This window comes from Hypomesus nipponensis, chromosome 9 (genome assembly GCF_054491055.1).
Source record: "Hypomesus nipponensis isolate SF chromosome 9, ASM5449105v1, whole genome shotgun sequence".
NCBI lineage: Eukaryota > Metazoa > Chordata > Actinopteri > Osmeriformes > Osmeridae > Hypomesus > Hypomesus nipponensis.
The window spans coordinates 18,059,282-18,072,585 of record NC_140369.1 but is presented as its reverse complement, the minus strand read 5'-3'; the positions used below and the strand labels follow the sequence as shown (position 1 = coordinate 18,072,585).

At 42.3% G+C, this 13,304-nt stretch overlaps 1 long non-coding RNA gene across 6 annotated transcripts; it reads left to right on the top strand.

Moving 5' to 3' along the window:
* The first annotated feature begins 5,550 nt into the window (after nucleotides 1-5,550).
* Nucleotides 5,551-10,501, top strand: LOC146273355 (uncharacterized). Of its 6 annotated transcripts, none has more exons than XR_014766642.1 (5): nucleotides 5,551-5,787; nucleotides 6,560-6,631; nucleotides 7,080-7,217; nucleotides 7,323-7,493; nucleotides 7,662-10,501. It is a non-coding gene; the product is annotated as an uncharacterized LOC146273355 (long non-coding RNA). The 6 variants fall into 6 exon arrangements; XR_014766644.1 differs by having other exon boundaries at nucleotides 7,323-7,825; nucleotides 7,921-10,501; XR_014766641.1 differs by having other exon boundaries at nucleotides 7,323-8,090; nucleotides 8,173-10,501.
* The last annotated feature ends 2,803 nt before the right edge of the window (nucleotides 10,502-13,304 follow it).

Genomic DNA, 13,304 nt, shown 5'->3' with positions numbered 1-13,304 from the left:
CAGAATTGTCAACTGATAGCCTAGAGGCCTTTTGCACTGAAACAAAGGCTGAATTAGATGGTTGATAAACTAATGTTTTATTGCATAGACTACATTCCAGTGTACCTTCAAGAATCATCTGCTGAGAGGAGCTCATGTGCTGGACCTTGGCTTGGTTACATCCCATGCACCAGAGTGTGATCATGTCAGTGTGTGTTGCAAAGGAACAGGTCAGTGCAAGGGCATGCTTTAGAATGCATTTTGATGTGAAAGAAGTCCATATACTGACTAGCTTTTGACATGTACTTTGTGGAAAAGGCTATCCTGGAGAGGGAGGTGTAGGCATGCTCCACGTCCTCTCCCAGGGTGCAGGCAGCATTTTCCTGGGACCCCCCACCCTATTTGGCCAACAGACATGTCATACTATATCCAGTACATGTACTAATTATGTTAACTGGAACCACATAACAAAGGTAAGGAAGTAGAGGTTTGGCTCAGTACCTCACACCTTTTAAGACCAGACTAAATCAAATTTAAGACATCGGATGAAAATATGGACATTTTTAAGACGTTTTGAGGCATTAAATTTAAAGTTCCGAATTTAAGACTTAAAGGGGCAATTGACTGCAAAACCGATTTTACCTTGTCATAGTTGAATAGCGACAGTTTGGTGGGTAAAATGAACATACCGTGAATATCAAAGTCCATTGACACCTCTTTGTTATTCAAATCTCAAAAAGAAAAAATTTGGCTGTAAAACGCTAGCTTTTCAACAAAGCTACCGGTGTGACGTATGACCGGTGATCGCCCTCTTATTGGCTCTGGTCTGTATCTTTGTCACGCCCCCGAATTTACATCCAGACCAGCCCGAGGTAGCGTCTATCTCCGATACTAGTTTAGCTGAGCGCTACTCTGTGTAAGCTACTTATAAGGAATTACAAAGAAGAACGTTTTGAATTCTAACAAGGATATTGAAAATGGACCACGGTCGTAAATGCTGTGTTCCAGGCTGTACAGGGAAGGCTAACACTCACAGTCTTACCAAGGAGCCAAACATTCAACAGGCATGGCTGCTGTTGTCTTATAAGAAGATCCCGGCGAAGTTCGACACTCAATCATTCATTTGCTCTGAACATTTCACCCAAGACAGTTTTGACAACCTTGGACAATTGCAAGCAGGATTTGCTAGGAAGCTGAACCTGGAAAGAGGTGTTGTTCCGACCGTATGCTCATTGCAACCGCCTATAAGGACAGTATGATGTTGTGCCAACAGTTATTAGCAATGCTAACGTTTCCTGTATAATATAGCATACCAGGTAGAATGCTAAATAAGTTTCTACACACATCAAATGACTCTAGCTAGACTAGCTGTAGTCGGCATTAGAAGGGAAGCTTCCGAAAAATAGCCAGATAACGAACAGCAGTCTGGCTTATTGCTAACGCCTGTCTAGATAATCTATTTGAAAGAACTGGAGAAAGGCAGGTGCTTGATACAGGATACGGTAGCATTGCTAGTAACTGTTACTAGTAACACCTAGACTGTAGGCATGTAAACAAGTTTAGCTTGCTAACGCAAGAGCATAGGTAGAATGTGTGATAATTTAGCCTAGTTTATTGGCAATGGGGCTAACGTTAATTCATGTTCCTGACTGTTTCATTCAAATAAATAACCTGTGTAATGTAAATCTACAATTCACAATGCATGTTTGTCCAGATCTTGGTCATGTTATTTTTCAGCAAGTTATTTAGAGCTAGCTAGCTAACTGAAGCCGAGTAGAATCAGGATATGGTTTGGTTGCTAAGCTGTAGCCTAACGTTCTACCCACCCAAGTCAATCCAGTTTGCTTCAACAACAGAAGTGGAAACAAGTAATGTTATCATTTCAAATGATATATAGTCAATCTGTTGAAAACAGTGTTGTGTAGATACAATAGATTTATTTGCGCATTTTTATTTCAAGTCTCTAACTTCGGTGTTTCAGCGAGTGCTGCTGTTGGCCGTGTTGCGTTTTTTGCTCCCCAGCTTCACTCGTTGAAAAACAACCAATCAGCGCGCAGCTCATCTAAATATTAATGAGCATACCATAAAAGGAGAAAAGCTAGTGTTTTTTCCCGGGAACATTTCAGAGGATCTGTCAGTGGGCATAGAACAGCACCCGGGCCATTTTCAACCCAACCCATGTTACATACCCTATTTGGAGACCTTAAGGAACAGTGTGAAATACCCCCAAAAAACAGTCAATTGCCCCTTTAAGGGCCCGCGGGAACCCTGATATCATATATCCTTGGCCACTGGATTGCAGGGCTTGATATTAACTTTTTGAGGTTCTTGGCCTTTGGACAAATACATTTATGTTACACTTGTCTATGCACAAAAATCACTTAACCCTGGATACCCTTAAATAGCCCGACCAAGTGATCGGGCAAAACTAGCCTGGCTAATGGAGGTCACTTTCTCAGGCAAATGACAAATGAACAGGCTCGGTTAAAGAAATCTGAGATGCTGGCTATCTTCATCAGGCTTGTGTCTACATTAGGCAGTCCTCCCTGACGTTTCTGGTGTAGAATGGAGTGAAATACAACATTGTGCACACTGCCAGTGAGCGAGTCTGACTGAAGCCAATGTCAAAACAGTGTAATGGGGACGCAGTCTCACTCTGATTGCCAGTTTAAACAAATCAGAAAAATAATCGGACCAGCTGGCTGAAAGCAGAATTCCCATATCTCTTGAATGCTGCCCTGCTCAACTCTTTAGATGTAGAATTGACTGTAAAACTGTAAAATTATTAACTTTGAGACATGACGTGAAGACATGGTTGCCGCTCGACTATGCGGTCTGTACCGGGCGACATTCTCACTCAAATTTCAAGACTTTTGTGACCCAAATCAAAAACTTTGATGTGACAGATCAATGGGTAATTGCTTTCTCTCCTAAAGGCTTCTTCGACCTTTTTGGTCTTTTTAAATCTAAATATTTGTATTATCCGTGTAGTCTTTTGCCATTTTAAATGCTATCCTTTCCCGATTTTCTGCAACCACATTACGCACGCATCCCAAAAGTTTACAAACAAATAATTGGTCTATATCCTACTCTGGCATTAATATTGCACATTTAAGACATTGGCTACAATATGTTATTATCTTACATGCAAAACATTTTTTTGTTTGATGTCATCTGCGCAACAAAACAAAATTGTTCACGTAATTTAGTCATAAATTGACCACATATCCAACTGGCCAATCCAATCCTTCTACTACACTGTAAAGCTTGGAGCAGTTTTGGTTCAGAATAAAAACATACGTTATTGTAGCCTACAATGATTAAACAGTGCATATAAATAAAGTCACAAAACAGTAAAATTATAACAGGGCGTAGGTTAACTCGTGAGTTGTTTATTTATATGTATGTACAAATCACAACCATAGGTGACAGTCACCCAGCAATATGTAATGGCTCATACACCAAAAAAATGAATGTGCATGTATTTTTTTCATTTTCTTGTGGGGATATTTTTTGTTAAATGCAGTTAAATTCTGCCAAAATGCCCTCTGCAGAAGAGAATGTTTGGACAATTCTGGACAATATCTGTCATCAGTTTATCTGATGAGCTGTTTTACGGCATACCAGACCCCACCCTTGCCCCAGCTCCTGAAGATACCAACCTTCAACTGACTGCACTAGAGCCACACCCCCGACCCCACTCTTCTTCCAGTCACACCCAACTCCCCTCTGGCTCCAGAAAACCTTCTGCCACTTACAGCACCAGAGCTACTCCTTGCTCCTCCAACAAAGCCCACTAGACCCCCGATTTTAAAACTATGTAGTCCCAAGTGCAGGAGACAATGTTATATGCATTTTTCAGAGGAAAGGCAGAGAAAAAACTGGGGCATGCCTTACTCAAGAGTAATATTCATTCATGTTTCACAGTATAATGCACCAACTGCAAAAGTGTGGAAATGATGGGAAATCCAGTAGGCGGGGCAGATTTTTCATCTACAGACTGAAAGATGGAGGTCTGGTGCCACAGCAAGTGTGCAAACACTACTTTCTTGCCACTTTAGGATCCCATCCAGCCAATAACAGCCTGGTCCTTTCACTGATGGATTAAAAGAATAGAAATCTTCTTGCTCCTCCGAAGGACCAGAGAGGGAGACATGAACCAGCCAATAACATGGACCAAAAGCTGTTGCATGACCATATCAAGTCCCTTCACCCAACTGTCAGCCACTACCGGAGGGAGCACGCCTCAGGGGCATTAGTGTCTGACTAATGCATGCCGACTATACTGATAATGACAACAACTGCTCCTACGAGTCTCCCTGAAAGACTGAGAAGTCTAAAAATATTAGCTTTCCTAAACTTGGAGAGGAGGAGTGTGAGACATCTATTGCAGGAACAGTAAGTGAAGGCTGACCACCAGGGATTGTTGCATACAACAAAAGCTTTGCATAAGTTGGGGGAAAAAGCAAAGATGAACAAAAGAAGACCATCTCTGTTGTCTGGCACTACGGGATTGCAGGGCGAGGCGCTACCGAAAGGGCCGGGACATTAACCACACTGTCTACTGGGTTGACAATTGTAGTGCCCAGAATAAAAACTGGTGCCTTTTTCCCTTTCCCTTGTGTCCTTGGTCAACCAATGAATCAATCAAATGAATGGGTCGTTATCAAGCTCAGTGGAAGCCAGGTAATGACCATTCATTTGTAACAGGTGTGCTGGTGCAGGGAAACATGCAGGACAGCGGCTCTCTAGGACCAGGGTAGCCTACCCCTGCCCTACACCATGATTTTCTTCTCGGACATCATCCAGCGGAGAGTGTACCGGAGCCAGGCAAGGGGGACCGTGCCTGTGGCATTGAGCTCGCAGGGCGCCTGGTTATCACCAGAGAGGACCGCTTCCTGGGCAGGGTTGGTTGTCTCCAACGGGAACATCCGCCAGTACCAGGACCATTTAAGAAGGGACAGGGTTCACCTGAACCATTGGGGGAACGAGTTGTTACGCGGAAATATTCTGGTTGGCCCGAGGAGCGTCATGTGGGCTAATGTTTGCAAAATATCACAAAGGCACCCAAATACCCATACAATTATCAATATGAACGTACACTGATTCACAGAGCAAAACAGTCACGTACAGTGTTGCCGATTTTAGCGACTTTCCAAACCCTCCTAGCGACTTTTGTCAAAAGCGACTAGCGACAAATCTAGCGACTTTTTCCAGAGTTGTTGGGAGACTTGATGGTGTTTTGGAGACTGGCATGAATACACAGATCGTTTTGCAGTACCATACTCAATGAAAAGCGGGTGTTTCCGTGACCTCCCCTGCCATCCCAAACTACTCACAGGCAGTCAGTCTCACAATAATAGCCTTGCGCAGCAAACCCACACACTACGCATCCAGACTGTAAATGAGTCACGCATCCGCTAAGCCATCATTGTTCCTGCCCCGGGTTACAGAGCAAAGTAAATACTGTACACAGGTAAATATAAATGTAAAGGTTTCTTCACTGCCACACATAAATAGTTGATGTAGCTTAATGTGGGTATAAACAAATCATTAGTCATGGTTCTGAAAGAAAGAGGATTTCTAAATATAGAAGTGAGTGGCAGATGGAGAATGAGTGGGTCAGTCTCGTCATGGGAAACTAACTGTAAAGTTTGCTCCAGGATATTTTCTGTCACCCATGGTGGCCGGTCCAACCTGAAATAACAATCAGTAAGGGACTTCCACGTCAGGGCAGCGCAAGGACAGAAGATTCAGAGTGGAATTGCTCAATTTATGATACCTCAGACTTCCTCAGAGATAGATATGGTAAGTGGAACAAATTTGTGTACTGTTATTAGATAATACATTGTTTAGTCATCATGTAATAATGTTAGTTAAATTCAATTTCATTCGTAAAGGTAGTCTACAAATGACAAGATTACTGTAAAATACTGGCCTGCCAACAGAGGGCACCTGGCTGGACCAAAAGTTGTTCATTAGCAATATTTGAAAGATGGTGAGCATATGCCAGTAAACACTTCAAAACTTTTTTTTTTTATTAAATCACAACTGAAGAAATTACAGCAACATAACTGATGATGTGTGTCAGTCAGTAGATCCGTGGTTTAGGTGGGTCGGGACTTGGGTAGTCATGGTATCAAGCAGTGATAAATGGTGTGTGGAGAAGGGTCTCCCAGATGTCTGTTACCCCTTTTCCACCAAAGCTGGGCGGTGCTGGTTCTGGGCTGGCGCTTATGCCAGTGCTTTCCCTACGCCCCCCTGGAAGATCGAGTGATTTTTAGCGCCATATCACAAAATAAGTCATTTGAGGTTACCTTTCCTATAAAAGGTCTATAACTTGCTCTTTATTGATCAAACTAAATGGCCATATGTTACTTATTTACACGACGGCATGTCTTTTTTGTCTACATGGTCGTGCGTTTAGCTTTCTCCTCTGCTCTCTGTATCACGCACACACACTGACATGTGCGCGCATACAAAGGTGAGCACACTCACAACAGCGGACAGAGAGCATATATTGGAAAACATGTTGCCCGAAAAGCACATCAAAATGTTGACGTTTTTTAAACGCTCCCAGGTGGTGAAGATGGCAACACTCTCCTGTGTGTAGCAGCCAGAGTAGGTCTCCTGCTCCGGGTCCAAGATCTTGGTAAGTAAGTAAGGGCCCCTCCACACATAACCTGGATTGCCTGAATCTGGAAAGAAATGTTATCGGATCTGCCTTCCCTCTCCACAAACCCGCCAGTGGATCCGTGTTCCCACATGTTCTAACCCAACAACGTGCAAATCTGACGTGAAAATATTTTATTATAGACTTAAGTTTCAAAACCGTACAAACGAGGGTTATGGCGAAGTGCGCGGTTCTAATTAGTCCTGTTTGATTGCTGTGGTAACAATGATTTCAGGTTGTAGAGAAGTCATTCAGCAATGGGAAAATTGCTAGTTCTCGACAGGGCTTTGTGTAGACTCAATAAATCAAAAGTACTGGACCAAAAGTTTTTCTGGATTCAGGCAATCCAGGTTCCATAGGGAAATCAGTAAATACATGCGTTAATAAATACGATAGATAGACAACATTGATTTCTTATTGGATTTAGGAATGTTCTGTCGAATCTGTAGACAGTATAAACAGTTGTGTGAGGAAACCAGACCCGGCGATTTATAGTCTCCGTGCCAGTCCTACAGAATGGACAAACTGGACAAACATATGGCGTCTGAGCATCACAGAATATCCTGTGAGTACCAGTCAAGTTTGACAGCAGGTACAAATGGTTTATTCCATTATGATTTGATAAATAATATGTTTGGCTCTTCAGTGCTGATGATGCATGTCATTTCAGGCAACACTGTCCTTGCATCATTTGAGCCCTCCGGCTGTCCTGGAGCATAACGCTGTGGTGGGGGCATTCTAGTGCTTGTACTGGCTAATAAAGCATGAAATAGCCTACCAAACCAACTATTCAGCCTTGCTGCAACCAGCTCATCTTTTGGACTGCACCTACAAGCTCAATGTAAGCTTCTTTTGCTTTTAGCATATTTTGTTTTGTCTTATGCAATGGCTATATTGACAATTAATTGGATTTTTCTTGCATAAAATTCAAAAATACAAATACTGCATTTAATCGTCAAGTATCTTTGAATTTTAACCTTTGCCCCCCAAAAAATTTGATTTGCAAAAGCACCAAACTATAGGTCACACTGAATAGTTGATGAAATGGTGGAAATTCTGGCCACTGTCATCAAGAAGCCAATATTCAGGGCTATTTCTCAGTCACAAGCCATAGGCTTGGAGATGATGAGACCACAGAGGTCTCTGTGGTAAACAGCTAGACATTCATACGAGGTAGGTCTACCCAAAGTGTAACATTGCATTGACCAATCAAATTTCAATATACAGAAAATGGAGATGTATAAAGTGTATCATATGGACATTATTAGATAATTGGACAATGAGGTGAAGGTCTTCTGCCAATTCCTGGATCTGATCTACCTGACTGACGGGAAAGCAGATTCAATGGTGGCAGCACTAAGGAATATTATTCACAAGAAGGGCATCCCCACACATTTAAGCATTGGCCTTGGAACTGATGGTCCTGCTGTAATGACAGGTGTCATACCTTTTTTGTACATAATTCAACTGTTTTAAATATTTTGTTTCTCGTTAAATTAATAAACAAAGGTATTCAACAGGAAGACAAAATGGAGTTGCAAAACAGCTATCAGTGGAATGGCTTGGCTCCTAAATGTCCACAGTGCTGCGCACAGGCCAGCTCTAGAGCCGGCATCTGAGGAGGTGCCTTACATGGCTACATTCAGAGACCATTTGAAACAACTGCACTTTTACTTCAGAAACAGTGCAAACCGCTCTGCTTCTCGGAAAGCAACTGCAGAAGTTCTCGGTATGTGTGAGCTGAAAGTGAAGGTACATTACCTATGCCTCAAATAAATTGACATATGTGAATACTTAATATGCATTTGTATTTTATTTTTTTTTACCAGCTGTTTTTTCTGTCATTGACTAGCAATTAAAGGACACACAATGGCTCTTCCAACAAGAAGCAGTGAAAAACCTCAGAAATATAATTGCTGTACTAGGTGCTTTGGCAGAGAAAGTAGAGACCCGTAATTTCATTAAATATGCATATTTTTCCTGAACTGAAATCTGATTATTGGTTAACTGAACAGAACTGTAGTAAAATACACCCACACAGACACACACTGCTACTAGAACTTCCACCCTTGTTTGGTGGTTGTCCATCCTGCTTAACTTTGCCTAGTTAGCCTAACCATTTGTGTTTGAAGCCTAGTTTTCCATGCCTGCTCCATATGTAACCCCCTCATCCACTTCCTGCTTGTCTTTTCAGGGTTTTTTTCTGTGCTCAGACTCATGCGCCTATGTTTCATGCTGACTGTAACAGCCTCAGCTTTTGCAATTCTGAAACGATGAGTTTCCCTCATTGCATCCACAGTAACGAAAGTGCTCTGAAGCCACAACCTCTTTATCACAGTTAGCATGGCAGAGGCACCTTCATTAACATTAGAAATGGCAATACTGGCTGCTGCGTCAACCCTGCTTTTCCCTACAAATACTTTTTTTTAACACTGCACCCATATGACAGAGTTGAGGCACTCGTTTGCGTTCTGAGTGCCTCCATGCTGCATTCGCTGCAGCAGGCTGTCACTTGACATGCGGTTGTATACTTGTATAAGCTGCTTCCCCACCTCTCGTGTTAAAGTTCCCAGCATGGTGGTTATGGCTACCAGGTTTTTTACCGATTCTCCTCGGGATTGCACCTGGTGTGCAAGGGGTTGTCATCGGTGGACATACAGTGGAGAAGACTTACCCATATTGCTGCCTTCATCCCATCTATTGAATCCTGGTTGTTCAGAGTTGCCCCCTCAGTGTACCGCACCTGGTGGCGATTCACAGACTTGGCCCGTGTCCACTTTGCTGACTCCTGCTCCATTGCCTTACTAGTTCCTGCAAAGTTTTTAGCACAGTCATTGTGTGTCTCTCCAGCTGTCAAACTTGGCATTGTCCTTCAGGGCACAAGCATGACAACATGAGGATAGGACCTCATAGTCCCACCAGTCCTGAGGAGGTCAATACACACACCAATTCCATAGTGAGAGGTGAAGCCTCTTTTCTGCAAGATGCCGTCAAAAGACACGCTGACAGTGCTGTGCACGTTCATACCTCTCATGAACTCGTTCAATGTTCAGTTCATGCAAGTAAATATGAATCGTTCTCGTTCATAGTTCATCATTTAAGTTCTGAACGCGTCGATTGTTCAGTTCATTTCATAGTTTTAAGGTGGAAAGTGAGAATGGACGACTTAACTAATTTTTCAACCCTTGGCTGCGCGAGTTCTAAATATTTCCGACGCTCCTGACAGAGTTATTTTTCCGAAACGGAGAGCTACCCAGCTTTAGTTAGATTCCGTTACCTAGCAACCTAGCGTAATACTCGTAGCAATGTTACAACCTGCTAGTGTTACTTGTTAGCTTCCTCCTTATGGTTAATGCCATCGTTGTGGTGTTAACTGACAATGTTTTAACAACCATAACAATATTGTGGCTATTAGACATGATTTATACATATTCGTCTTTGCTCCAGAATAACGTGTCAACAATCTATAATGACGCCGTAACATGCCACGATATTATTACATTTGTCAAGGTATGAGAATTATATGCGTTCATTGCAAAATTGGTTAAATCAGCTTTAAAATAACGGAAATAATTCATGTATGTGTGCAACCATTTGTAAAACGTGCTACAATAAAGGCAGTACATTATCAAGTCCCTTCTCCTTGTTTTTATTCAGCTCGATGTTCGCTGATGTTCACTTTTGTGCTCGTCCCCTGTTCGTATCCACAAACTCATTTCAGGCAACTTTTCTTGATGTAAGCAAATAAATGGGATGCTAGTTTACCCATTTCGGATTGGTTTCAAACAAAAAAAATTCTATGAAAACGCTAGTAGTATGAGCCAGGTTCGAGAATCGAAAAAAGAATTATTGGGGGAGATAGTTTTTAGATATGTTGACTGGAGTTAATATAATAAAAACGACCTGACAAGTTGGGTAGAAAATCGGAAATGAAATACCACCTTCATCCACCGGGGCCGTTGCTTCAAGCTGAGGGGTGGGGGCTTGATAACTACCCCTTGCCTTATAAAACCACAAAACAGCTATAAAACCTGGGAACATTTTATGTTTTTGTCTCCTTGTGGGCCGGCCACAAGCAATAAACTTTCTTAAACTTGTTCATCGACTGACTGTGCAATGCTTGATAGATTAATATTTCTGACAATTTCCCAACCTTTTTTTCCTTGGCCTAAAGATCTGGCCACCAATGTTGAATAGCCTCTACTGGAGCGCTCGAAGGGAGTGCTGTGTTGTATTTGACAAACAGCTTTGTAAGTTTTGGTAATGGTCTGTGCATCCAGGTAGATGTCCACCAAAGACTTGTTGACTTTTAATGGGCGGTTCATTTTGAAAAAGGTTGACCTTTTGCTCTCAGAGCCATCAGATGACTGGGCTTGATTAGAGTCATTTGCTGTGTCGACAGATTGAAATTCTTGCTTCAACATCATGTGATATTGCAAGCGCTTCATCTCATCCTCCAAGTCCAGGAACTGAATGGCTTTATGATTCACAAAGTATTCAGATCAAAGGCTGTGTACATTAGACCTTCAACCATCCGGTAACACTTTACAATAAGGATGTATTAATTAGCATTCATTAATGCTTTAACTAATGCATGAATCATCATCAGTTAATACATAACTCAAAAAGCACTTGATTATGCACAGATCGTGAACACATCATTTGTTAATAGGGAGTCTGTGGTCCACTACCTGTTAGGGGGAATAACGAGTTCTACAGCAGACTTGTCTCTCTCCACCGCTGGTTGGCTCACATCTGCTCAGAACAGGGTTTAGGATTTGAAGATAATTGGTCTCATTTCTGGGCCAAACCTGGCTTGTTGAAACGTGACGGGCTCCATCCGAGCTGGAGAGGTGCTTTTCTATTGTCTAGGAATATTGAAGCTACTTTAGAGCAGGCCTGACACTCACTTGAACAAGCCGGGTCACAGTCTCTTAGAGAGTCTGATAGGTATGTTGATAGGCATGTTATGAGCTGTTTGGGGCCCGTTAGCTTAGCTTGCAGTCTAGCCAGTGTGGTTGCTAATGTAGTCTTTCCTATTGAGACAGTGTCGGTCCCCCGCCCCTTTTTCAAAATCTCGGCCTTCAATTATTAGGAATTATACCAATTGAACATGTATACAGCCTTGCTCCCCAAATGCTCTTCCTACTAAGTTTTCTGATAACAGTGCCACCATTTCAGAAGGATTATCTACGTCTATATTTGCCAAAAACCCATATTGGAATGTTGGGCTCCTAAACATCAGATCCCTATCCACAAAGGCAGTTTTAATTAATGATTTGATCAAATGCAGCCTGGACCTGATTGAACTCACCAAAACCTGGTTAAAACCTGACGAATATTCCTCCCTGAATGAAACATCGCCTCCGGATTTTGCGTACTCACACATTTCTCGTGTCTCTAAGAAATGTGATGTTGCTATGATATATGAAGCCAGCTTAAACCTCAGCCTAAAATCTGTGAACACCTTTAAAACATTAGAAATAATTTGCATGAAACTACCAACTATATTAAAGAGGAGTAATGTTATTACTCCTGCCCCTCCTCCCTCTTTTTGTATAGTTACTTTATACTGGCCCCCTGGCCCGTACTCCCTCTTCCTGGAGGAATTTGCTGATTTTAGTGCTGATCTCGGGACATATACTGATAACACCTTAATTATGGGTGATTTTAACATTCACGTGGATGACCCCAAATATCCTGTAAGTAAGGCCTTTTCTACTCTAATGGATTCCACAGGTCTCACACAGGTGGTTTCCAAACCTACCTACCTTCACTCGCATGCATTGGATTTAGTTCTCACACGGGGAATTAAGATTTGCGACGTCATTGTCCACCCCCACAATCCTATATTATCAGACCATTGCCTGGTTACCTTCAAAATGGACCTCTGCCAGAGCCTTGGAGGCACCCAGAAGATTTCTACAAGCCGTTTTACCCGTTAACACGTGAGTTCTAAATATTTCCGACGCTTCCACCAGAGTGAGTTATTTTTTACACGGAAGCTAGCTAGCTTTAGTTAGCTTCCGTTACCTAACACAATACTCGTAGCTACGCTACTACCTGCTAGTGCTACTTGTTAGCCTCCTAATCGTACATTTTAAAATCCATAATATAGCTTTTGCCATATAGTTTTTATTTATCGAAAAATAGTCAGTTAGAATGTTCAGAATCGTGTGACGGGCCCGTTTTCTTGTGACGCTACTAATTAACAGGTTAAAAACCCCAAACACAGCTCTGGAACTGGCTAGTATAGAAGCACTGACATCCCAAATAAACCATTATAAGTCACACAACATGAAAACTTCACTTTAGGAGGTTATTTGAGTTCCCTTATCCTGCCTTTGGTCCCCCAGTGGCTAGAAATTTCGATAAGTGTAAACCAAGTCCTGGGTATTCACCACTGCCCTACAGTCTGCCGGAGCGGCTTCGAGGTCATCCGTCATCATTCTGCTGGACCTTTCTGCAGCGTTTGATACGGTTAACCACCAGATCCTACTCTCCAGACTTTCTGAGATGGGCATCACCGGCGCTGCACTCCAGCGGATCTCATCCTACCTGTCGGGAAGATCCTACCAGGTCTGCTGGGGAGGCAAACTGTCAGTGGGTAGCTGATTTAAACTGTTTTCTATTTTAGTTAATCCTATTTGTA